Source organism: Eubalaena glacialis, chromosome 14 (genome assembly GCF_028564815.1).
Source record: "Eubalaena glacialis isolate mEubGla1 chromosome 14, mEubGla1.1.hap2.+ XY, whole genome shotgun sequence".
Classification (NCBI taxonomy): Eukaryota; Metazoa; Chordata; class Mammalia; order Artiodactyla; family Balaenidae; genus Eubalaena; species Eubalaena glacialis.
This window is the reverse complement of record NC_083729.1, coordinates 40,577,816-40,601,665: the sequence shown is the minus strand read 5'-3', so window position 1 is coordinate 40,601,665 and position 23,850 is coordinate 40,577,816. Positions and strand designations below refer to the sequence as shown.

At 38.4% G+C, this 23,850-nt stretch overlaps 1 long non-coding RNA gene across 1 annotated transcript in view; it reads left to right on the top strand.

The window, feature by feature from the left end:
- Window positions 1-22,238, top strand: part of LOC133104696 (uncharacterized) — an 86,542-nt gene extending 64,304 nt beyond the window's left edge. The window contains exon 3 of the long non-coding RNA XR_009703691.1: window positions 22,209-22,238. This is a non-coding gene — a long non-coding RNA (uncharacterized LOC133104696). The remainder of the gene's footprint in view (window positions 1-22,208) is intronic.
- The last annotated feature ends 1,612 nt before the right edge of the window (window positions 22,239-23,850 follow it).

The following is a 23,850-nucleotide window of genomic DNA, read 5'->3' as shown; positions in this document are numbered from 1 at the left end:
GTAACCTTCATCTATACCTGTAGACCCTGCCTCTCCTTTGGTTATGGATCAATTGGCTACATTCCTAAGGCCAAGTTCTGTACTTGGGCGCCAGATCCCATTTCTCTTTTCCTCTGAAAGACATCCCCTCCCCTTCTTGTATCATTAATTTTTCCCTCTCGACTGGATAATTTACTCTGCCATCATAGTTATTTCTCTCATCTTAAAAAACAATCTAAAACAAAAAAACCCACCATTAACATTTAGGTGTTCCTCTCTCCTTTATTTGTATCTTTCTGCAATTCCTCTCCTTCTCCTCCACTCTTTTCTTGAATTTGCCTATATACCCTCATTTTATCTCTGTATTTAAAGAAAAGAAATATGAAAAAGAGAAAAATGGTCAGTTAACTATGTCAATTCTTATCTAAGTTTTTTAAAAAAGGTGATTAACTTTAACATGATGATAAGTAAATGTCTATTTTTCCCCTGGAATAGCTGACATCTAAAAATAATAATATAGGGACTTCCCTGGTGGTCCAGTGGTTGAGACTTCGCCTTCCAATGCAGGGGGTGCGGGTTTGATCCCTGGTCGGGGAACTAAGATCCCACATGCCTCATGGCCAAAAAACCAAAACAGAAAACAGAAGCAATATTGTAACAAATTCAATAAATTCTTAAAAAAAAAATAGTCCATATCAAAAAATCTTTAAAAAATTAAATTAAATAAATACAAATAATAATACAAATAATAAAAATAGCTAATATAGTCATCCCTCCATATCTGCGTGTTCTGCATCTGCAGATTCAACCAACCATGGGTCAAAAAAAATTTTTTTTTAATTCCAGAAAGTTCCAAAAAAGCAAAACTTGAATTTGCTGCATGCTGGCAACCATTTACATAGTATTAGGTATTATAAGTAATCTAGAGATTACTTAAAGTATATGGGAGGATATGCCTAGATTATATGTGAATACTACACCATTTTACATAAGGGACTTCAACATTCATGGAGTTTGGAAGCTGCAGAGGGTCCTGGAACCAAGGGGCAACTGTACTTATTAAGTACTTATATATGCTAGACCTTTACTAGGTACTTCAGATATGTTATTTCCTTTAATTTTTACAACTCCATATGGAAAGTACTAACACACCCTTTTTATAGATAAAGAAATCAAGGCATAGAAAACTCAAGTAGTTAAAAGCTGTTTTCTCTCAGCTGCACTCCAACCAAGCACTCACCCCCACCATTACACCAAAGCAGCTCTTGAAAAGGTCACTACTGACCTCCATGCTGCTAAGTCCAATGATCCAATCTCAGCCTTCATCAATCTTGACCTGTCATCAGCATGACACAATTGCTCACTCCCTCCTCCTCAAAACAAATCTTTTCACTATACTTCGAAGAGTATCTCAGTTCTCCTTTTATCTCTGTGCCTGTTTCTTTTCAGTCTTCTCTGCTGGTTCTGCCTCGTTTCCCTGATCTTTGACTATTGGAATACCCCTAAGTACCCCATGGCTCAGTTATTAGACATCTTCTACATCTACACTAACTCCCTGGGAAATGTCATCCAGCATCATGGCTTTGAACCAATACAAGCCAAGAACTTCCAATTTACATCTTTAGCTGTATTTCTCCCCTGAACTCTGGATCTTTATATGTAACAGCTAGTTGATATTTCCACGTATGTCTAACAAGAAACTTGAACTTGATGTGTCCAAAACCAAATGTCTGATTCCTCACCTACTCCCACCCCAAACCTGCTCCTCCAGCAGTTTTCCAACCTTAGTAAATAGCAGCTCTATGCTTCTAGTTGTTCAGGCCAACAACTTGGGAGTCACTCATGACTATTTTGCTTTCTTTCACACCTGATATCCAATCTATCTAGAATAGAATATATCTAGAATATGGCCATTTCAATATATATATATATATAGAAAATATATCTAGAATATGACAGTTTCACCTGCTGCTATCCAGTCTAAGCCAGTCAATTTCTCCTGGGTTATTGCCATAGGCTTCTAATTGGTGACACCATTTCCACCCTTGCCTCTTCCAGTCTTCTCAACAGAACAGACAAAATGACCCCTTTAAGACCTGAGTAAGGTCATGTCATTCCTCTATTCAGAGCCCTCTAATGGATTCCATCTTACATACTGTACATGCCAACAGCCTTATCATGGCCTCAAATGCCCTATATAATGGAAACACTGTCCTCCTCCCAACCCCCATCCTTTCCTCTCCCAGTACTCTTCCCCTCCCTCCTCCTACTTCAGCCACACTGTCCTCCTAACACATGTGGCGTGTTCTCACCTCAAGAACTTAGCACTTGCTATTCCCTTGGCCTCCACATCTTCCCACAGGGCTCCTTCCCCCCTTGCTTTTAGTCCTCTGCTCAAATGCCAATCTATTAGTGACGGTTTCTCCAGCCACCATATAAAAATTAGTGACATTCTTTCCCTCATCCCAAACCTCCCTTTCTTTTTCCCCTGCCCTATTGTTCTCCAGAACATTTACCATACTCTGATATATTATGTATTTACTTGTCTATATATTCATTGACTATCTCCCCTAAGCTTCGTGACAGAGGGCTTTAATCTTGTTCACCTCCATATTTCCAGCACATAGAACTGTGCCTGGCACCTAGTATTTAATAAACACCAATTGGATAAATAATACATGAATTGTAGCTTTTTTACTGTAGCATATGCTATCACTAATATTGTCATGATAGATCAGATTTTTCCTTCTTTAGCTGGCTACTTCTGTTTACCCTTCAAGATGCTACTTAGGAATTCCAAATTCCAGCAAGCTTTCTCTTCATCTCCAAGGATGTGTTAGGTGTCCCTTCTCTGAGCTCCCATGGCAATCTGAGCATGTCTCTATCCGAGCCTTGGTCACATGATAATGTATGTTTACCTGGGGCACTTCCCCACTGCTGCACTGTGATCAGGGCATGGTATCTTTTGTCTGAGCCCCCCAGGGCCTCAAACAATGTTTGGCACATGTTAAGTAGCCTACAGATGTTTGCAGGAAGGAAGGAAGGAGACATCAAAAAGAAGGGAAAGAAGGGAGGAATAAAGAAGAGAATGAATGACAGATAAGCTGCAATTTTCATTTCTAATTAAAAAAAATTATTTACAAATTCAATTTACACAACGCAGGGATACTGCAGACTTCCTTTTTAAAAAAATTGTTGTAAAATACATAGAACCAAAAACTTACCATCTTAACAGTTCAGTGGCATTAAGTACATTCACATTTTTGTGCAACCATCTTCAGAACTGTTTTCATATTGTAAAACTGAATCTCTGTACCTATTAAACACTAACACCCTATTTCCCCTTTACCCTAGCCCTTTTGGCCATCACCATTCTACTTTCTGTCTCTAAAGATTTGAGTATTCTAGGTACCTCATATAAGTGGAATCACACAGTATTTGTCCTTTTATGACTGGTGTATTTTACTTATCCTAATGTCCTCAAGGTTCATCCATGTTATAGCATGTGTCAGAATTTAATTCCTTCTTAAGGCTGGATAATATTCCATTGTATGTATATACCACATTTGTTTGTCAATTCATCTGTCGATGGACACTTGGATTGTTTCCACATTTTAGCTATTGTGAGTAATGTTGCTATGAACATAGGTTCAAGTCCTTGCTTTCACTTCTTTTGGGTATATACCCAGAAATGGAATTGCTGGGTCATGTGGTAATTTTATTTTAAAATTTTGGGGAAACTACCACACTGTTTTCAATGTGGATGTGTCATTTTATACTCCCACAGCTGTGCACAAGGGTTATGGGTTCTCCACATCCTCGCCAACACACTTGTTATTTTCTTTCTCTCTCTCTTTCTTCCTTCCTTTCTCTTTTTCTGTTTTTCTTTAATTGGATAGTAGCCATCCTACTGGATGTGAGGTGCTGCAGACTTCCTTTCAAAATCTAAGTACATCTGCAAATACATTGAAGCCCCCAGTTGTGGGTCTTTAGTCTGAAAGGCAGCCAGCAGTACTGAGGTGAGCTTCTGGAATTCATTCACCAGCTGCATAGACAGTTATTCCTCTCTCTCCATCTGCTCACTCCTGGGAGATCCCAACCAACCACTGTTGAGCAGCTTTAGTGGTGTAAATTCTCACAATCCCTGGCACCCAGCTGCTCAGCAGCATTAAATATACACTGCAAACCTTACTCTACTCTCCCCTTCTGGAGCTGCAGTGCATTCTCTCTGCTAGCCTGCCATTGTCTCTCTAGACTCCTTGTAGGTCCAGCTTCTCCCAAGATTCCATAGTTCACAAAAGGCAACTGAGGGGAGCTATACAAGGTTTACTTGCAGGAAAGAGATAGCACAAAAGTAATAAGCAATCTGAGCTATCTGTAGAATAAGAGAGTGAGGACAGATTCTGAAGACTTGTTGTCGTACTGGCAACAAAGCTGAGTGAAGGAACACCTGGCAGGCCCTTTCCCCCAGCCACACACTCCATTAACCCATCACCCCTGGAGTCCAGCGCTGTTCTTAGGGAGCTTCTGTGTGGATCATTTCCCCCATATTGCAGAGAATTCTAAAGATATTTCCAAAAACTTATGTGCAGGCTAATGGAAGGGAAGATATGATTTAAACATTTTAATTTCACAATTAACTGTTACACTGGGCAAGTCAGTAAACCTCACTACGCCTGTTTTCTCAGCTATGAAATGAAATTTTTGGACAAGAAGTCTTTAAGGGCCCTGGCAACTCAAAAAATTTTTAATTCCAAAACTTCTGATGATCCAAAAAACATTTCCTTTAGTTTTAAAAATGTTATACACACACAGATATACATATATACATATATTTTATCTTGGGTATATTCACCCTGTAAAGGTTTTGCATAGTCTATGTTTAAATAAGTTAGTGTTTCCTAAATATAACTTAGGCAGAATAGGTCACTTGGGGCTATGCTGGCTGAATTTCAAGGAAACAATAATCTACCAAGTGGATAATTCACATATGGTCAAGAACTGGAAGGCTCCAACCAGTTTTTAATAGACCTGAGAGTCAAAGCAATTCTGCCTTATTCTGCCTTCAATGGCAACCCCATTAATATTGAGTAAATCTCTGAAAACTCAGAATTAGATGTTTGTTGCTATTTGTTGTCTGCCACGTAATTGTAAATTTGTGTGTCTGTGTTTGCAGAGAGCTGTGACTTCTCAGTCATTTGCCCTCTTATCCACCACCGCCTCCAAATGTTTCTTTTCTAAAAGCACACACAAAAATGTCACTGGATTAAATAAATATAAAATGCTGCCTCAGAAACAAACATATTATATCAAGTGTGTGCTCGGTGGTACTCAAAGGCTATAATTGCTCGTGTGGTGTTCCCTTTTACTCACTCACTGTCAAATTCACATTGCAAACAACGTAAAAAGAGACAAAAGCCAGAATTGTCATCTCCCACAGTATCACCATGATTGAAAGGTAATGATCCTGTTATTGTTATGTGCCAGGAGATGTTTTAATGGGTTTCCCAGCCTGTTGAGAATCATTTCAGGTTGCTGAGTTGAGGAGAGTGAAACATGGAATCTCCCAGTTGTTTCTGTCAGATCTTGTAATTGATGTCACCAGGCATTTCTTAGAGAGTAGAATAAGCCACCACCCACCTGCCAGGCACGTTCACTTTCATCAGTTAAAAAACAATATTAGTTATTGAAAATAATCCCCAATACCTATTCATTCACTCATTCTATGTTCTGGATAAACTTTAAAAACAAAGTTAAACATGCTGCCCCTGGTTTGCTGTGTATGTTTTGACGTGCCAGTAGTTGTTAGCACATGTGGAAGAGAAGCTCATAGATGATCCTCAATTTTTAAACCCTTTAACACTTACTTTGGTAGCACACAGTATATAGGATAGATCAAATAAAGTAAATAAAATTACTTTTATGATTCTAAAATAAGATTTGCAGTTTTTCTTTTTTAAAAGTCCATATTATCAATTATATCAGTAAAGTTTAGCTGCAGGAAACAAACCACTGCCACAAGAGCATTTAATACAGGGAATCGGGTGCCTACAGAATTGTTGGGGAGGCTGATAAGAGTGGAATAAGCTAGGTCCTTTCCAGTGACCCCCAGAACATCACCACTGAACTGTCCTGCCAGAGGAATACCACAGTCGGAAGGTGGGGATTCAGGAGCTCCCTCTGGAAGTGTTGAGTTTAAGAACAGAACACACCACCGAGACTGTGATCCCAGCGATCAGAAAGCTGCCACTGCAATTGCCTCTTCACATCTGTGAAGCTAATCTCTGGACACTAGGATGCTGTTGCAATGACCATGACTGTCAGCAGCAACAGCTAAGAACATGAGAAGGTGGTGCCTACCCTTTCTGTTTTCCAAATATTGCTTAATGCACTGAATTGATGCAATCAATTTCACACCCAGAACCAGCTGCAAGGAGTAGGAGGAGTGTGAGATTTTTTTGTTAGCACAAATAATCATTAATTATTATTGTCATGAGTATCACAAAGGTGGACATCCTTGGTGGTGCAGTGGTTAAGAATCCACCTGCCAGTGCCGGGGACACTGGTTTGATCCCTGGTCCAGGAAGATCCCACATGCCGCGGAGCAACTAAGCCCATGCACCACAACTACTGAGCCTACGCTCTAGAGCCCGCGAGCCACAACTACTGAAGCCCACGTGCCTAGAGCCCGTGCTCCGCAACAAGAGAAGCCACCGCAATGAGAAGCCCGCACACCGCAACGAAGAGTAGCTCCCGCTCGCCGCAACTAGAGAAAGCCCGCATGCAGCAACGAAGGCCCAACGCAGTCAAACATAGATAAATAAATAACTCAATTTACATTAAACAAATAAAATAAAGACTCAAAAAAAAAAAAGTATCACAAAGGCAAAGCACAGAATATAATGATAACATATAACAGGGTGATCTGACTTAAGTTGTGGGGGTCAGAGACATTTTTCTGCTGTATTTTTATAACAAATTATACACTTTCTTCTATACCTTGCCTTTTCATTTAATAGAATATCCTGGATATTATTCTATATCAACACATAATGAGCTTTTACATTCTTTTTTCATGAATGCAAAACATTCTACAACATAGGTGTATGTAATTTATCTTACCATTCCCCTCTCAATGGACATGTAGGCAATATCCAGTCCTTTACTATCACAAATAATGCTGCAGTAAATGGCCTTGTATTTATGTAACTTCACATGTGGACAAGTGTATTCACAGAATAAATTCCTAAGTGTAGAATTACTCAATGAACATGTTGCTTGTAATTTTTAAAAGAAAATTTTGTTTTATTCATTAGTTCATTTTATGAATAGTTAATACATGCACAGGGTAAAAAGATAAATTAAAAAGGAGCAAAAATGTAGATAGTGGAAAGTAAATTTCCTTCACAATCCATCCAGAGATAGTCTATGTATATACAAGCACATAGATACACATATACACCCACACCCAACATATGAACATTTATTTATTTATTTATTTTTGGCTGTGTTGGGTCTTCGTTGCTGTGCACGGACTTTCTCTAGTTGTGGTGAGAGGGGGCTACTCTTCGTTGCGGTGCGAGGGCTTCTCATTGCGGTGGCTTCTCTGTTGCAGAGCACAGGCTCTAGGTGCGCGGGCTTCAGTAGTTGTGGCACATGGCCTTAGTTGCTCCACAGCATGTGGGATCTTCCCGGACCAGGGATCGAACCCGTGTGCCCTGCATTGGCAGGCGGATTCTTAACCACTGTGCCACCAGGGAAGTCCCTGAAAGTTTCAATTAATATGCAGAATTTCTCTGGGCAGATTTTTATTATTTTCTGCATTATAGTCTATGGGGGTCAGGAGAGTTTTACCAAGACATAGAGAGACCCCAGGCTTCAGTGTACCATTGTGTTAGAAACATCCTTCATTACTGTCTCTTCATCTTTACTGTCCGCACATGGGCTTCACTATGCCTGTGTAGTTACTCTGGAGGCAAGGACAGCCATGCATCTGGGCTCTCCACAGTCCTTGGCCTCAGATTTTCTAACAAGATCTTCCGTGCTTTGTATAGTGCAGGCATGTGGGGTCCATCATCTCCATCATCTGACAGATTCCCTTTGCCTCCCCCCTGTGAATCTCCTGTTTCATGTGGTCCATATATTCTTTCTTACTTTATTCCCTTCATTTAATGGAGCATATTTTCCAGCAGTTTTCTGAAAAAGGGTATGTGGATGGTAAATTTTTTTGAGATCTTGGATGTCTGAAAATGTTTTTATTCTATCTTTCTGCTTGATTGATAAAGTGACTGGATATAGAATTCTAGATTAGGAATCTTTTTTCCTTCAGTTTTGAAGGCTTTGCTCCGTTGACTTCTAGTTTTACGTGCTGCTGTTGAAAAATCTGAAGCTCTTCTGATTCCTGCTATGTGGCCAATTTTTTAAATAGTATTTTTTCTTTGTTTCCAGTGAAATTTCATAATGACATGCCTCTGTGTGAGTCTAATTTCCATCCATTCTCTTGGGCATCCAGTAGGCCCATTCAGTCTGAAAACCCTAGGTATTCTCTTGAATTATTCATTGCTACTTTCTTCCCCGGTTATTTAGATGTTGGATATCCTGACTGGGTTCCACTTTTCTTATCATGTCTCTCTGATTTTCCTTCTTTTGGTCTTTTTGCTCTATTTTCTGGGAAATTTTCCCAACTTTATCTTCCAAAATTTCTACTGAGTTTTTCTGAGTTTTTTTTTTTTCATTACTGTTATCATGCTTTCAATTTCTAAGAGCTCTATTTTTGTTCTTTGAATTTTTTTCATAGCATGCAGTGTGCAGACTCTTCTCATCTCCCTAAGGATATTAATATAGTTTTTTTTTTTAATGTTTTATTTTTCCTAAAAGGGCTTTTTCCTCTAAGTTCCTTTTTCTCTATTTGTTTGCTTTGGTCTTTATCTTCCATTTTGGGGTTTTTCCTCAGATGTCTGGTAATCCTTAGTTGTCTGTTCATGATTTAAAGTGAGGGACTCATTTTCTGGGGAGTTGGAAATGTTCCATATTGTGTTAGGGGTGTGAGTTACACAGATGTGTGCATTTACCAAAACTGCTCAAGTACATTTAAGATCTGTGCATTTCAATACTATGTATAAATTATACCTCCCCCCAAAAATTCCTATTTAAAAAAAAACTAAAACCAAGTGAGGAATGAAAACACTGGAAGCTCTGAGCAAATGGATAGGACTTACCAAGCTAGAGGTTTACCTTTGGGACATCTGGATGGACCATTTGTGGGTACAGGATCCAGCCCTCAGAGGAGCCTAGCATTCCCCAGTCCTAACACCCTCTTTTACCTCCAAAGGTAATAACCCCCCGGAATCTGCTAGGATAAAGGAGGGCACTTACCCAGCACTGTGGTACAGGGACGGGTTTCTAAGGATCTAACTGCTACTCAGACATTTTTACCCAATCCTCCTTATTTCAGCATGATGCCTGTTCACCCCAGCTCCTGTATTACCCAGTACCATGAGTTCTTGAACCTTTTGAGAATCCTACAGTATAAATTGGTTTGTTTCTCTGCTTCCTCACTGCCATGATCCAGCTTCCAAAATATTACTGTTCTTGCCTCTTGTTTTCCCAGCTCCAGAGGGTTTATGTCTTTTTTTTAAAAAAAAAAAATCTCTTTATTGTACATTTTGTAGGGTTTCAAGAGGAAGCAAAGTTAGATGTGTATATTCAATCAACTATCTTAACTCAGGAGTCAGGAAATCAGAAATGTGCTTTTTAATTCTCCAGCTTCTTCAGTAGAGGAAGGCTCCCTATAAGGAGTTTGGAATAGATGCTGAAAGTGACTCACCAAAGCTGTGAGGGTTCACCCTTTGACCATTCAACATCTATACATACCCTTCTTCCTGTGCTTTAATTTCTAAACAACAGTAACAATCTGGACATGTTTTCACCTAACAAAATGCTATGATCCTTTGTGCAAATGAAAACATGCTTAGTATCTCTCTGAAGGGGAAATTTTTAAATCCCCTTCCTTGGACCTCTCTCTGGGTAATGTTTATTCTTCTAGTTTAGGAACAATCTGTCACCTAAGAACTAAGTTATTAACCACCACCAACATACCTATATGAAATAGTAAGGAAGAAGGGGTACCAGTTATTATCTATTAATATAATTTGTTAGGAAGAAAATAGGGGAGGTTGCTACAGTCCTTGTTTCTGAAACTGGTCACGAAGCCACATTTGGTATTTATAATCTCCTTCCCTCTACCAGCAGTTCAGTTATTTGGGTTCATTTTGTCTGTTAATTCCATTGGTGGCAGGGCTAGATAGTTTGGACTGCCAACAAGAAAATTTTAGATGGGTCCTCCCTTATTGTTTGTTATTTTCAAAATGCAAATCTTCAGCCTTCTGGCATTGCAGGGATAGTTTGATATTATTGATTCCTATGAAAAGAGAAAAGCAAACAAGGGTCATGTGTTGCACTTTCTGTGTAGATAAGAGTCTCGGTTTGACAGCTGATTAGTTTTAGAAAGTTAAGGAAAAATGGATTCATTTACCAACAGAAGGAAGATGGACATGACTTAGATTGAAGGCTAGCAGGTATCAAGGTTGCCATTGTTCATCATCCAATTGTGAAGCCTGACCTTGTGTTCAGGGAGACCACCAGCCTCAATGAAGAGATGGTCAGCAGGGGAGAATTAAGGTAGTCCCCAAAGAGCAGTTTTGGAGGGTAATAAAATTTGTTTTGGTGCCCTCCTTCCTCCCTCATTAGCCTCAGCTTTTTCTTCTCTCCCTGGCCTGTGTTGCATTTGTCCCAAGCTCTGCTAAAATATTAACTGTTTATAATAAGTCCTCTGATAAAAGATTGGTATGACCCCTTCAAAAGATATTTGCATTTCAATAGAGTATTCATCAAAATCAAAAAGTTTGGAAATTAAAGAGTAGAACCTTACTGATAGAATAACAGATGATGGGATTAATCTGCGCTACTCCCACCTGATTTTGAGCAGAAGGTTCCACTAGCCTATAAAACCATTTCACTGAATTGATCTGTAATATAGCTTATAATTAGTGCTGAGGACAGGGTTATATTCATGTCTCCTGATATCTAGCCCACATTCCAACCCTATTGTCATTGAGCTCAAAAGTGGCTTTATTAATTTATAGTTTTATTATTTTCAAGCTCAGAGTATGTGTGTAGTGATTAGCTTGGATGTTTAGACCATAGAGCTCTAGTTTGTCAACACAGGTTATAGCTCAGACTATCCAGCCATCTTCCAAATTCATACCTGGTCACTAGGAGCATTAGCTTGGGAACCAATTGTAATGTTTCCAGGTCCCACTTATCTGGCAATCTAAAAACACTTCTTGGTGCTGTTTTTACACTGGGAAACTCTTCAGCAAGGTCGAGTGGAGAAACCAGTGTATTTTAGGTATGAAGTAGCCTGCGTTAAATTGGGGATTTTCCAGGGGAGAAACAGGCAAATATTAAGTAATGTCTTAGACTCCAGGGCCCAGAGAAGGGAGTGGTAAAGTGTAAAAGGATTACTTAAGGTTTGCTTTAGGAGAAGGAGATGGGGGAAGCCTTTGGTACTTCTCAGGAGAGCCAAAATATGCACACACCAACCTTTGCCTCCAGTAAGTCAAAGGATGCCTCCAGCCCTGAGATTTAGTACCACTAATTTAGAGTTCTTGCTCTTTTGACTCGGCCTTTGTGCTGTCTATGAGAATAAGATTTATTAAACAACTAACTAGAAAGAAAAGTTTTCAGAGGGAAATAATGAAACCATGTTAGAGAATGAACTCTTTTCATGCAGAAAAAATTGATATACTAATTAAAACGAATGCTGTTTACCTGTTAATTAATTATAGGAAGGACCTAGAAGGCCCTTCCCTTGAAATGTTTTATGAGTTTTAAATGTAGTTACTCTAGGCACTCACAATTAATTATGTTACACCTCTATGACTGAGTTTGTAATTCATACCTGCCCCTGTCCCCCAACAAGCAGTTCAAAAAGTGGAATTTTACTCAAAGTTATGAAATGAGACTGTGTGCCACAGAGCCTGGACTGAAGAAAACATGATCTTTGCTCAGGAAGAAAGGGGCTGGTGGCAGCAGTAAAAAGCTTTCAGTAGGAAGGAAGCAAATGACTTAGGTAAAATTATTTGGATGGTCTGTCAAATAACAAACCAGAGGAAATTGTGGGGTGGTCAGGAAAAAGGTTAACTGAAAAGACCTTCCAAGCGATGTCAACAACCCGATAGGAGTAAGTGTACTTGTGGGTTTGGGTTGCCGTGAGGTGAATGTCTGATGAATGTGAGAAATTGGACAGTTTAAGAATTTAAAAGACCAGAGAAATCCATGCTTTTGAAAGGGGCTAGTCGTTTTGTAGTCTTTAAACCTTGCAGGGAAGGTTGGCCTCAGAGAAACTGAATACAGAGAAGGTTCAGTCTGAAACTTGCCATTAGAATGGAGACACATTAATATTAGCCTACCTGCATAGTGAGATGGGAACCCTGTTTTACTGTATTGTGATTCCGCCAGTAAATATTCCCTGTTATCTTGGTCTAAGAGATATCACTGCAATTAAAAAAAAAAAAAAAGTATTTTCTTTAGTTCAACTTAAAAGTTAGCACCTTTAAATAGAGGTTTTATTAAAAGAGGTGAAATCAAAACAAAACAAAACAAAAACAATTGTAATTGCTGTATGTATCTATGTGGATGCTTTGCTCATAGTACATGTGCATGTAAGTTTAGCGCCAAGCCCTGTGCCAAGGAGGTGGGACAGAGAAGAGACTGAGGGAAACCAGGGCACTTGCTTGTTAAAAAGTTTACTCAAGAAATAAGTTTAATAAACAAATCATGGAAAGGGGAGGCAGAAAAGAATTCCTTCAGTTTTTGCTCACTTTTCAGGTCCAGGCACCTCTACTCATTTCTGTTTGGAAACACCTATTGATAATACTGGAAATTAATTATGTTCATTGCATTTTAAAAATATTTAAAATGTGTGATTTTTCCATTTGAGATGCTTTATTTTGGCCCTGATATTTTATTTATACCAGCTGGCTTGTTCGGTTGTTCACAAATGTCTCTCTACTTGCTAGACTGGAAGCTCCTTGGGGATAAATTTCCACCGTCTCAACCCTCAAGATGCTTTGCTTTTTCCTTTCCTTGTAAATCTACCGTGGATATCTTTGGACAGTGTTTGATGCTGCCAGTTTTGGAGACATTGTTTGGTATTAGAAATTGCTGGAAGGTAGACAATTTCCCAAAGAGCAAAAATAAGACAGCATCTGAAATCGTCACTTAGACATTATTCTCATCACTCTATAACTCTTGAACCCTTTGCAAGGAATTATAAAAAAATGCAAGGTAACTAAGTGTTTAGGGGCACATGCCAAGGTACAGATGCAGAGAAGGCCCTCTTTGCCACCCCACCACCACTGCTTATGATATCTGCTAACAGATGCCACAGACCTGGAAACTGGCACCCCCATGGGCTGTGTGTTTTGGAAAACACTCTAGTAACACCACTGTCTCTAGAATATCAATGAAATAAATGCATTTCAAAAACAGCCCATGAATAAATACAACCATGTGCTCTTTTGGCTGTTTGAATCGTATTCAACTTGGAAATAGAGACGACGGATGCCAATAGGGAAAATTGCACCCTGTGTTCTGAAACTGAGTAAATCAGATAAGGCACAAATCTGAAGGGTTTGAATGGCTTTCAGGGTCTCCAGCTGATGATCCTAGAGGAAGCTAGGCCCATCTGGAAGCCCAAAGACAGTTCTATCAGGTAAATAGAATGGGTAGAGTTAATTACAGCAGTAAATAGAGTTCAGAGCACCTGATTCATAGGAGCCACGCTGAATGGTACTTCATGTCTCTCATGGGAAGCCAGGTGAACCTGTTTGTGTGACTTTCATTAGTAATGACAGCAATATGATTTTCTCCCTCTGTAGCTACAGTGACTGATTAAACTGCAGTATTTGGAGGAGAACTGAAGTCAGAAAGCACTTTCGATATTTCCTTTTTAATTTCCCTTGGCTGTGAAGCTCCTTGCTCCCCAATACCAGCACCTTATTATCTCAGCAAGAGCCTCACAGTTGCTCCAAGTTGGTGCCCTTCAGCCTTGCTCTTTCTCTCATGCATTATGAGTTGTCTGGGAGGGCTATTCACATGTCACTGCCTCCCAACAGGAAACAACAGAAACTCTTGCCTATTGCAGTGGTTTTCAGAGTGTGGCCCCTGAAACAGCAGCAACAACATCACCTGGGAACTTCTTAGAAATGCAAATTCTTTGTTCCAACCTCAGGCATACTGAATCAGAAACTCTGAAGGTGAGCCCCACAATCTGTGGCTTAACAAGCCCCGCAGGTGATTCTGACTCCTGCTAAGGGTTGAGAACCACTGGCCTATTGGATCAAGTGGGAACTCTTTCTATCTTCAAGGTTCAGTCATCTACTCCGGTCTATCGATTCAGTTCTGTTGGTATTTAGTAAACACAGATTCTCGGTTGGGGATTTACATTTGCTCTCTGGCTAGCTTGAACCCTAATTTGTCATACTTTGTATTGCCCAGTAAGTTTTTTTTAAAATAAATTTATTATTCATTCATTTATTTATTTATTTTTGGCTGCACTGGGTCTTTGGTGTTTTTTTTAAAATTTATTTAATTAATTTATTTTTTGGCTATGTTGGGTCTTCCTTGCAGTACGCGGGCTTCTCATTGCGGTGGCTTCTCTTGTTGCGGAGCACGGGCTCTAGGCACGTGGGCTTCAGTAGTTGTGGCTTGCAGGCTCTAGAGCACAGGATCAGTAGTTGTGGCGCACGGGCTTAGTTGCTCCACGGCATGTGGGATCTTCCCGGACCAGGGCTTAAACCCGTGTCCCTTGCATTGGCAGGCGGATTCTTAACCACTGCGCCGCCAGGGAAGCCCATGCGTTGGGTCTTAGTTGCTGCGCGCGGGCTTTCTCTAGTCGCGGCGAGCGGGGGCTACTCTTTGTTGCGGTACGCGGGTTTCTCATTGCCATGGCTTCTCTTGTTGCCAAGCATGGGCTCTAGGGGCGCAGTCTTCAGTAGTTGCATCGCATGGGGTCAGTAGTTGCAGCGCTGGGGCTCTAGGGTGCGCGGGCTTCAGTAGTTGTGGCTCACAGGCTTAGTTGCTCCGTGGCATGTGGGATCTTCCCGGACCAGGGATCGAACCCGTGTCTGCTGCATTGGCAGGCGGATTCTTAACCACTGCACGACCAGGTAAGTCCCCCCAGTAAGTTTTTTATTTATTGATAATACCAAGGAATATGATGTTCCATATATATAAAAGAGAATCCCATATGACCAAGACATGTTCTTTTATATGCCAAAATATTAAAAACTGGTAAAGATTTTTGCATTCCTGTACTAATTATCCTTAGGTAAGTAACCAATTACCCTAAAATTTGAGGCTTAAGACAGCAAACACTTATTATCTTACAGTTTCTGTAGATCAGGAATCTGGGTGCAAGTTAGCAGAGCACCTCAGTCTCAAGGTCTCTCACAAGGCCCCAGTCAAGGTGCCAGCGGGGCTGTTGACGCATCTGATAACATGCTCACTCATGGGTTGTTGGCAGAATTCAGTTCCTTGTGGGTTGTTGGCCTGAGGATTTCAGTTCCTCACTTCATGTTGGTCAGAGGCCTCCCTCAGTTCCGTGCCCCATGAACCTCTCTACAGGCAGCTCACAACATGGCAGCAGGCTTCCCTCAGAGCAAGCAAACAAGAGAGAGTTAGAGTGGGCAAGCAGGACAGAAGTCACAGTCTCTCTGTACCCTAATCTCAAATGTGACATCCCATTATCTTTGCTGTACCTGTACTTCTCACTTTCTGATCCAGAACTTCTCTGAACAGCAGGGTGAGGGATGCCTGAAGGAACCACTCAGCATTCACCTACAACGTTTTAGTTGATATACACCCATGGGTTCATTTTAGCTCATTTTTTATTTGGATAGTGAACTTTGGTAAACATTTTTACCAGATTTTATACACATATTTAGATTGCTAGAATTCAGATGGTAAGGGACACCTAACTTGTGGAACCCTCCCATAATCCTAGGGACCTCTGCATCCTTGTATGCCTGTCACCCTCTTGGATTTTGTTTTCTTGATCTTTTTTTCAAACCCCTTAGCTATTTAATAGTTCATCATTTGGATTTGTTTGTTTATAAGTCTTCTTAAATTTTATGTGGAAGGAAGAAAACAGAAAATCATTTAAGATAAATGGAGTTCTTTATTCAAACCAAGCCCTTGGGTAAATATTACAGATAGGCATTACTTTAGTAAATAATAAAAAGTAAAACTTACTTTTACTTACAGACCCATGGGAGGTAGAACTTGGAGAAGGCAACTGGAAATCATTTGTATGTCAAACAGTATTTGATATATAAGAAGACACATGTCAAAGTTTCCTTTTAGTAATGATTTTTCTTGGTATATGTTTGTTTCACAGATGTTCAGAATCATATTTCTTAGTGAAGTTTGGTACATCCCTCTGGTAGATGCTGCCAGTTCTCTAGCCAGTATTCATCTGAACACTCCTCATTAACATAATTCTGATTTTGTTTAGGGTAGCCAAGTGCTCAACTGAAAATTTAAGTGTAGTCCAGTTCCTGCTAATGAGTTGTAAGTGGGAATTGCTAGGTGAGGCTTCTGGGAAAACTCTTTATAAGGAGGCAAACTAAGCTGGCAGTTAAGCTTTACCCTTTGACCCTTATGTTCTTTCTGCCTGCCACACTGGTATAGTGTTGCAGAGGAATTTCCATCTGCCATCTTGCAACCATGAAGCAACAAGGGTGAGGAAGAAAGCCTATGGTAAAGATGGCTAAGAGCAGCCACCCGATAAGCACGGTGGTACCATGCTAGCTTTGGAGCAACTAGATTTGGACTTCCTGATTCATAAAAAAAAACATTATTCTTTAAGCCACTATTATTTGGCATTTCTTACTGTTACATGCAGCCAAACCTATTTCCTAATATAATCTCCTAAATCCTTTTATTTGAGGTTTTCTAAAGATTCCCTTTCAGATTTCCTACAATTTTGGTACTTCTTTCTATTTTTAAGAAGCACAAATTTATCTACAGATACATCTTCTATTAAACTAATTCAGTAAGAGAAGAGTATAATTTATTACAAAAATGACCTGGTATTTTACGATTTTCAAGCTGAAGCAAACCTTAGCAATCCACGAGTTACTGAATATTTTATCACTACCTGAAAAATTTATGATTTGTAAGCTTATTTTCTTGTTTATTATGTCTCCCTTATTGAATAGAGTACCAAAAGGAAAGGGACATTGTTATATTCCTCACTATTTTGTCATAAGCTAAAGCTAAAACAATGTCTGCCAGATAATAGGCAAATGATAAATATTTAATCAATGAATGAATGTAATTATCTGAACTTCATCTAATGAAGAAATAATCTTAGAGAGATTATTGTTTATCCAGCACCACAAATTTATTCAACCATTTGTGAACAGTAAAAATGGTCATTTCATATGGGTTCAACCTAAAAGTGGCAGAATGGAGATAAGAATGGAAGTCTTCTGATTATTGACCCAGTACTCTTTTCATTGCAATATACTGACTACTGGTTATGATTCAGATTGCAAAATTATTCTGCATTAAAAAATAATTTACCGTATATTATAGCTTATACTTCTGTATATTTAAAATAGGGTCCAATTAATAAAAACGTCACTTATATTCAACATTCCAGGAAAAAGGAGGAAAGAAAATTAAAGTTACTTGAGGAAGAGTTAGGCACTCATTATGTGTCATTACACTTAATCCTCATATTAGTTCCATTTCACGGATGATAAAACCAAACATCAGTTGGGTAAATAGTCTAGACTGGGGTTTCCCAGCTACTAAGCAGTGAGGCTGGGTATGTCTCATTCTAAAGCCTGTGCTCTTCCTACTGTACCAAATGCTACTTTACTGATTATAACCTGTAAAGCACTTGATAAATGTAAATTATTAAATTACCTACATCCTCCATTTAATTGACTTCATCAACCTCAGAAGCATAGTGATATTTATATCTAATAAAGAACATTCCTGCTACCTTTAAAATGGATCCACATTCTTAACAGCAGACAGCTGCTTCTGGTTAGACAATTTTCAAAGTTAGACCATGGAACATTACAGGGCAAGACATTTGAAATTTTTCTCCAGTTCTTGTTCATGCATCAAATCTATAATTTCTTGACCACGTAAGATTTGTACAGTCTGTACACTTGAGTTAGTTAACTAGCGGCTTAGAAAAAAGGAGAAGTGTGAATTCAGAAAAGCAGCTGCTTCTAAATGGAATGATGTCAGGCAGTCTCAAAATAAGCTTGGTCCAAGATTGCTTATTCTCCTGTGAATTGGTTGGTACTTCTTGAAACTTCCTCACTTTGCAATGATTATATTAAATCACTTCTCTATTTCTGTAAGATTAGGCTATCAGTGGTTTAAAACCTATTTGTAGAAACCAGCCTCTTTTTCAAATGGAATCTTATGTGAAACATTAGTATGTAAATCAGATAAGATTTAAAAAAAACCAAAATGGTGATCTCTGAAATGGGAGTCCAGAGGCACATCAGCTGTGCTCTAGCTTGGGTCTAGAAAGGAGGATTGCCAAGGCCCTCTGCTGAATGCCCACATAAGACCTCTAAGGTCCCTTGCAAGTCGAAAATTCTTTGAACTAATGGCTCTGTTGAGTATGTGTTGGTTATCTTATTGCCATGAAAACCAGTTGTATTCAACAAGGGGAAAATAACAGTAACTGTCTTTTTCTGGGAACATCTGGTCTGGAAATTAGAACACTTTAGTTCCAATCCCAGCTTTGCCGCTATTTAGGTTTGATACCTTGGATGCTGTTGCCCATCTATAAAATGAGGATAAAACATTCTCTACCTACTTTATTTTAAAATTCATTTTCTTGTGAAGTTAAAATTTCCCTTTGACAAAAATTAGAGTACAATTGTAAGGTATTGCCTTCAGGAAGTTATATGACTAGAGGTGTGGATATGGATTTTTTTATGCCAAAGTCATTGCTGTACGTTACTACCTCTGTTTATATTATAATTATAATAAAATTAAAAGCTTGAAATATAAGTTCTATTAGTGCCTGGCATAGGGGTAACTATTCATTTTCATTTGTGCGTAGTTACAAGATTTTTCCAGAAGAAAGTGGGAGAATTCCTTTATTTAAAAAAAAAACAAACTTGGTTTTTACAGAGTTGATAGTTTATCAAATTAATGCATAATCCTTATTAAAATACAGAAATAAAAAAAGAAATTCCCCCATCTAGACTTACAACAAATGACATTTTAAGATATTCAATATACAGCTAAGATACAGACAGAAAGACAGTAAGTAAGTAGATAGGTAAATATAGGTATGGTGAAAATGAGACTAATTGGTGAACAAAAATGGGAATCATACACTACACGTTATTTTAAAGCAAAATAACTTTTTACTTTTATTTAACGAAGTTAAAGGAAATTGAAGTGAAACTGTAAGAACTGCTGAATTTTAGACAAATGTTTCTTCACTATGAAAGTTATTAGTTCCTAAATTTTTTTTGAAGTTATGGAAAACATTAAGAGGTTGGAATCATTACGTAAAAGTTTTTTTAAAATTCTTTTCTAGGCTATATCTATGGATCCCATGTGATGCAAAATAAGAAAATTAGCACATTTACTCTTCCACCATACTCTTGATTTTTGTGTTATTACTTACATTCTGTTCTGTGACCATAATTCCCAGTTATTTAATCTCAGTTTTATATTTAAATGAATTAAAATTTCTTTATTAATCCTTTTACAATGGCTTCCATATTCCCTATTCCTATATTCTTTTTTTTTTTCCTATATTATTTTGATTTGATTTTTGTTGGCTGAGTTTCATCACCTAATTTTATTTCCAAGCTTGATACATCCTGTCCTTTTTCTTTATATCTGAGGAGCATCTGCCTGTTGTAATCATTCTGAGTTAAGTTTGGCTGACTAAAAATATCTTTGTCCTCCAACAAACATACACATAAGAGATTTTAACAAGTTGGAAGTTTATTGCTTTCTCACATAATAGAAGTCCAGAGCACCATAAACTCGCCAGGAACCCGTAGTCTTTCCAGTTTACTGCTCTACCATTTCTTAGAGAATAGTCCTTGTCCTCATGGTCTAAGAATGCTGCTTGAGTGCCAGCCATCATATTCAGATTTCAGGCAGCAGAATGAAGGAAGGAGTCAAGAAGGATAGGCCCCCACCTTTAAGGAGATTTCTCTGAAGTGGCACATAACATTTCTGTGTATATTTCACTAGATAAAACTTAATTACATGACTATGGGATATATAGTCTTTTAGCTGATGGCAATTGTCTAGCTCAAAATCTGTGTTCTCAGTGTTAAGAAGGAAGAAAATGAATATGGAGAAATAACCAGCAACCTTTGCCTGCCACACTTGAATATAGAGTTTGGGGTTATGCTTTCATGCTCTCAAAACTGTGTAGACATGGACCATTATCTTCAAGCATTTGAATATCACTGAGGAGATGTCTGAAGTCAACCTAAGTCTTTCCTCCTTGGAAGTAACCTGCCTTTTCTGCTTGGATTCTCATATGATTAGTTCTTTATCTTTGAAGATGAATGGTTTCTGCAGAATATATCTTGGGTTCACCTTTCTATATCATTTTTTCCAAATACATGGTGTAACTTTTTGATTTGCAGATTAAAGTCTTTATTTCAGGAAACATTTCTTTCATAATTTCTTTAAATAGTATTTCTATCACATCTCTATGTTTCAAGAAGTTGATTCTCCTTTTTACACCTTATCTATAAAATTTTTATATTTTTGCTCTTTTAATGTCTTTCACTCTAGCCTGTCCCTCATGTCTTAACATGCTTTTATCACATTTTCCCCCTATTTTTGGTTGTTTCTAATGTAGCATTCATTTCTGAGATGTTTTTATTTTCTCTTTTATTTCTTTCTCTACCAATGTGCTTTTATCTTCTGTTGTATTTTTTTAAACCCCTGTAATATTCTTTGAGACCTATTTTTACAGCAATAATTTATGTTTAATACATTTTTTCCTTCTGATTACTTATGTATTTGTTTATTTGATTAGTTTATTTTAAATAATGTAATAAACACCTGAAAATCTAACATGAAAATTAGTTCCTTGAAAATAATCTATATCTTTGTGGCTCCCTTATTGCATCAAAATGCCTCTCCACATCCAAAGTAAGCATTGTCCTGAATCCTACGTTCATCATTTTTTTTGATTTATTTGTATATTGTGATATTGTGTCAATATGTATTCCTTCAAAGGATTATATATGTATTATAATCATATATATTATACATATAATATACTACAATATTCTTTATGTTCATTGTTTATAACTGTGTAAATAGGATACCATGTTGTATGTAAGGGACTTACTTTTTAACTTAAATTGCTGTTATCCATCCATGTTACAGTGTGTTATTGCAGTCCATCTGTTTTGGCTATTGTATAATATTCCAGGGCGTGACTATACCAAAATTCATTTATCTACTTTCCTGTTCATGGGCGTTTGAATTATTTCTAGGTTATTGTTATGCAAACAATGTTTCAATGAATATTCTTCCACATGTATCTTTTTATACGGGTCCCAGAGTTTCTTTGGAGTTTATGCCTAGGAGTGGAATTGCTGAGTTGTAGAGTATGTCTAAACAGAATTCTTTATGTAACCTGCAAAACCAGCCTCCTCTCCTTTATGTAACCTGCAAAACCAGCCTCCTAATTCTGTTAGTAACATCCCAATCACCAGCTCCTTTGACACATCCTCCCTTGCTCCCTATATCCAATTGTTTACCAAGCTGGAAGGTTTCTGCCTTCCCACGATACACCCATTTCTCCTGTTCAAGCTTCATTAATTCTCCCCTGGACTCCCTATTCCTAAACATCATTGTTAATAAATTCCAATCACATAATTTCCCTGTCTGTGAGATTAAGTGGACCCATAATCCAGCATTCAAAGCTCTCCACAGTAAGGCTCCAGACTAACTTTTCTGGTTTAATGTCTCCCTATTTTGGTAGTGGAGAATGGTAGAGTGAGAAGGGACCTTAGAGATCATCTGGTCAGACCCACTTACCTACAAATAAGGAAACGGAGGCCCAGAGAGGAAAAAGGGTTTTATCAAGGTCACATATGTGATCTGTTTGAACAATTTTGTTGTTATTACAGGTGCTTCAGGAGGAAGGCAAAGAGATACCTGTGATCTTTCATCTTGAGGTAAGGACAGTGGAGTGGAATAGTTGCAGGTAAGGAGAATGAGCATGGTTACATTGTACCAAGAAAAACATTGAAACTATTGGGCAGGTAGAAAAGAACATAAAGAGCAGACTCTTCTGTTACCATGCTGAGTGTAACAATTATTGCACTGTATTAAGATATAATTGTTGTTGGGGACTGAAAGAGTGAACCTGTGTTCTTGAAGATGGTCATTGTGCCTGAGAGGCATGTCTTCCTCAGAAGAAACCAGAAAGAGGAGATGGAGGGGCCCTAGATGGGTGGTTTAGGTAGTAGAGTTGAAATTGAAATCTCTCTCCCTCTCTCTTTCCCTCTCCCTAACCCACCCGCCCTTTATCTCGCCTAATCTGTCAGTCTTGCTTGTGAAATAATAATAGTATTTACTGAGTGCTTTCCATTTGCTAACTGCCTTACCTAAATTATCTCATTCAATCCCCACATCAACTTTATGATTATTTTACTTTACTATTATTATCCTCATTTTACAGAAGAGCACATTGAGCAAAGAAAGAATTTAGGACATATAGCCAACAAGTGAGTAGTAGGTTATAAAATGTCACTCTTCAGCTTTAGACAATTTGAGGAATAAGAAACAAGAACTCAACTGTTTATGCCTAAAATTTGGCTGTCTTTATCTGGGAATAAAGTGTAGACACTGTAGATGCCTTGTGGAATGGGACAGGTCCTGAGCACCTCGGGATTGAACTCATGTCAGAATGATTCAAAATTTATAATGTGTAAGTCTTTTACATTTTCTTCTTTGTGTTTGTTTTCCTTTTGGCCTCCCTTTCCTTTTGCTTAATAAAGCAGGTCCAGTTTGTGCTAGGTGACCCTAGAGAAGATCTTTTTAGTTTGTTCATCTTGGATCAGAGTGCTCAAGGGGCAGCAGCATGCTCATGGAGGAAGAGACCTCCTTGACAAAAAAAAAAAAAGGTGAAAGTCGTGGAGATAGCCCTCCTACTATCTGAAGAGCTGCCCTGTCTCTTCTGGAGAATTCCCTTCCAGTGTTAAAACCTAGAATTTTAGACAGGTTTTAGACAGAAAGAAAATGTTGGCCTTTTGGAACTGGAATGGTTCATGATAAAAAGCAAGTAGGGAGGGTTATGGGAAAAGATCAAAGCAAAGGGTTGTCATCTTTTAACTGTCAATCAGTTAAAATTGGTAAATATTTATTGTGAGTCTGCTGTGTGCTAATCTAATCTAGATATGATCCTTGCCCTCAAAGTCAAACATCAAAGATGAAAAGGTAAATATGTGCATAAGTGGATTTGAAAAACAAGTTGAAAATACAAGGCCTGTCATAAAGCAACATCCCAGATGAAGGGAACAGTTAGTAAACAGGTTCTGTAGGTGTGACAAGGAGAGAGAACTCACTGGGCTAGGTGATCTTCCACTGTGAAGGAGGAAGGACTTCAGCTAGATATTTAAAAAATTATAAATGTTGGATAAGTGGAAAGGAAGGGGAAATGTCAGGAGTGGAAATGAGGTACCAGGAATATGTAAGATGGTTAATAGTGGCCTTTCTGGCTTGAACTAAGAGTTTCTTTAAGGGACTAATAGGAGGTAAGGCCTGATG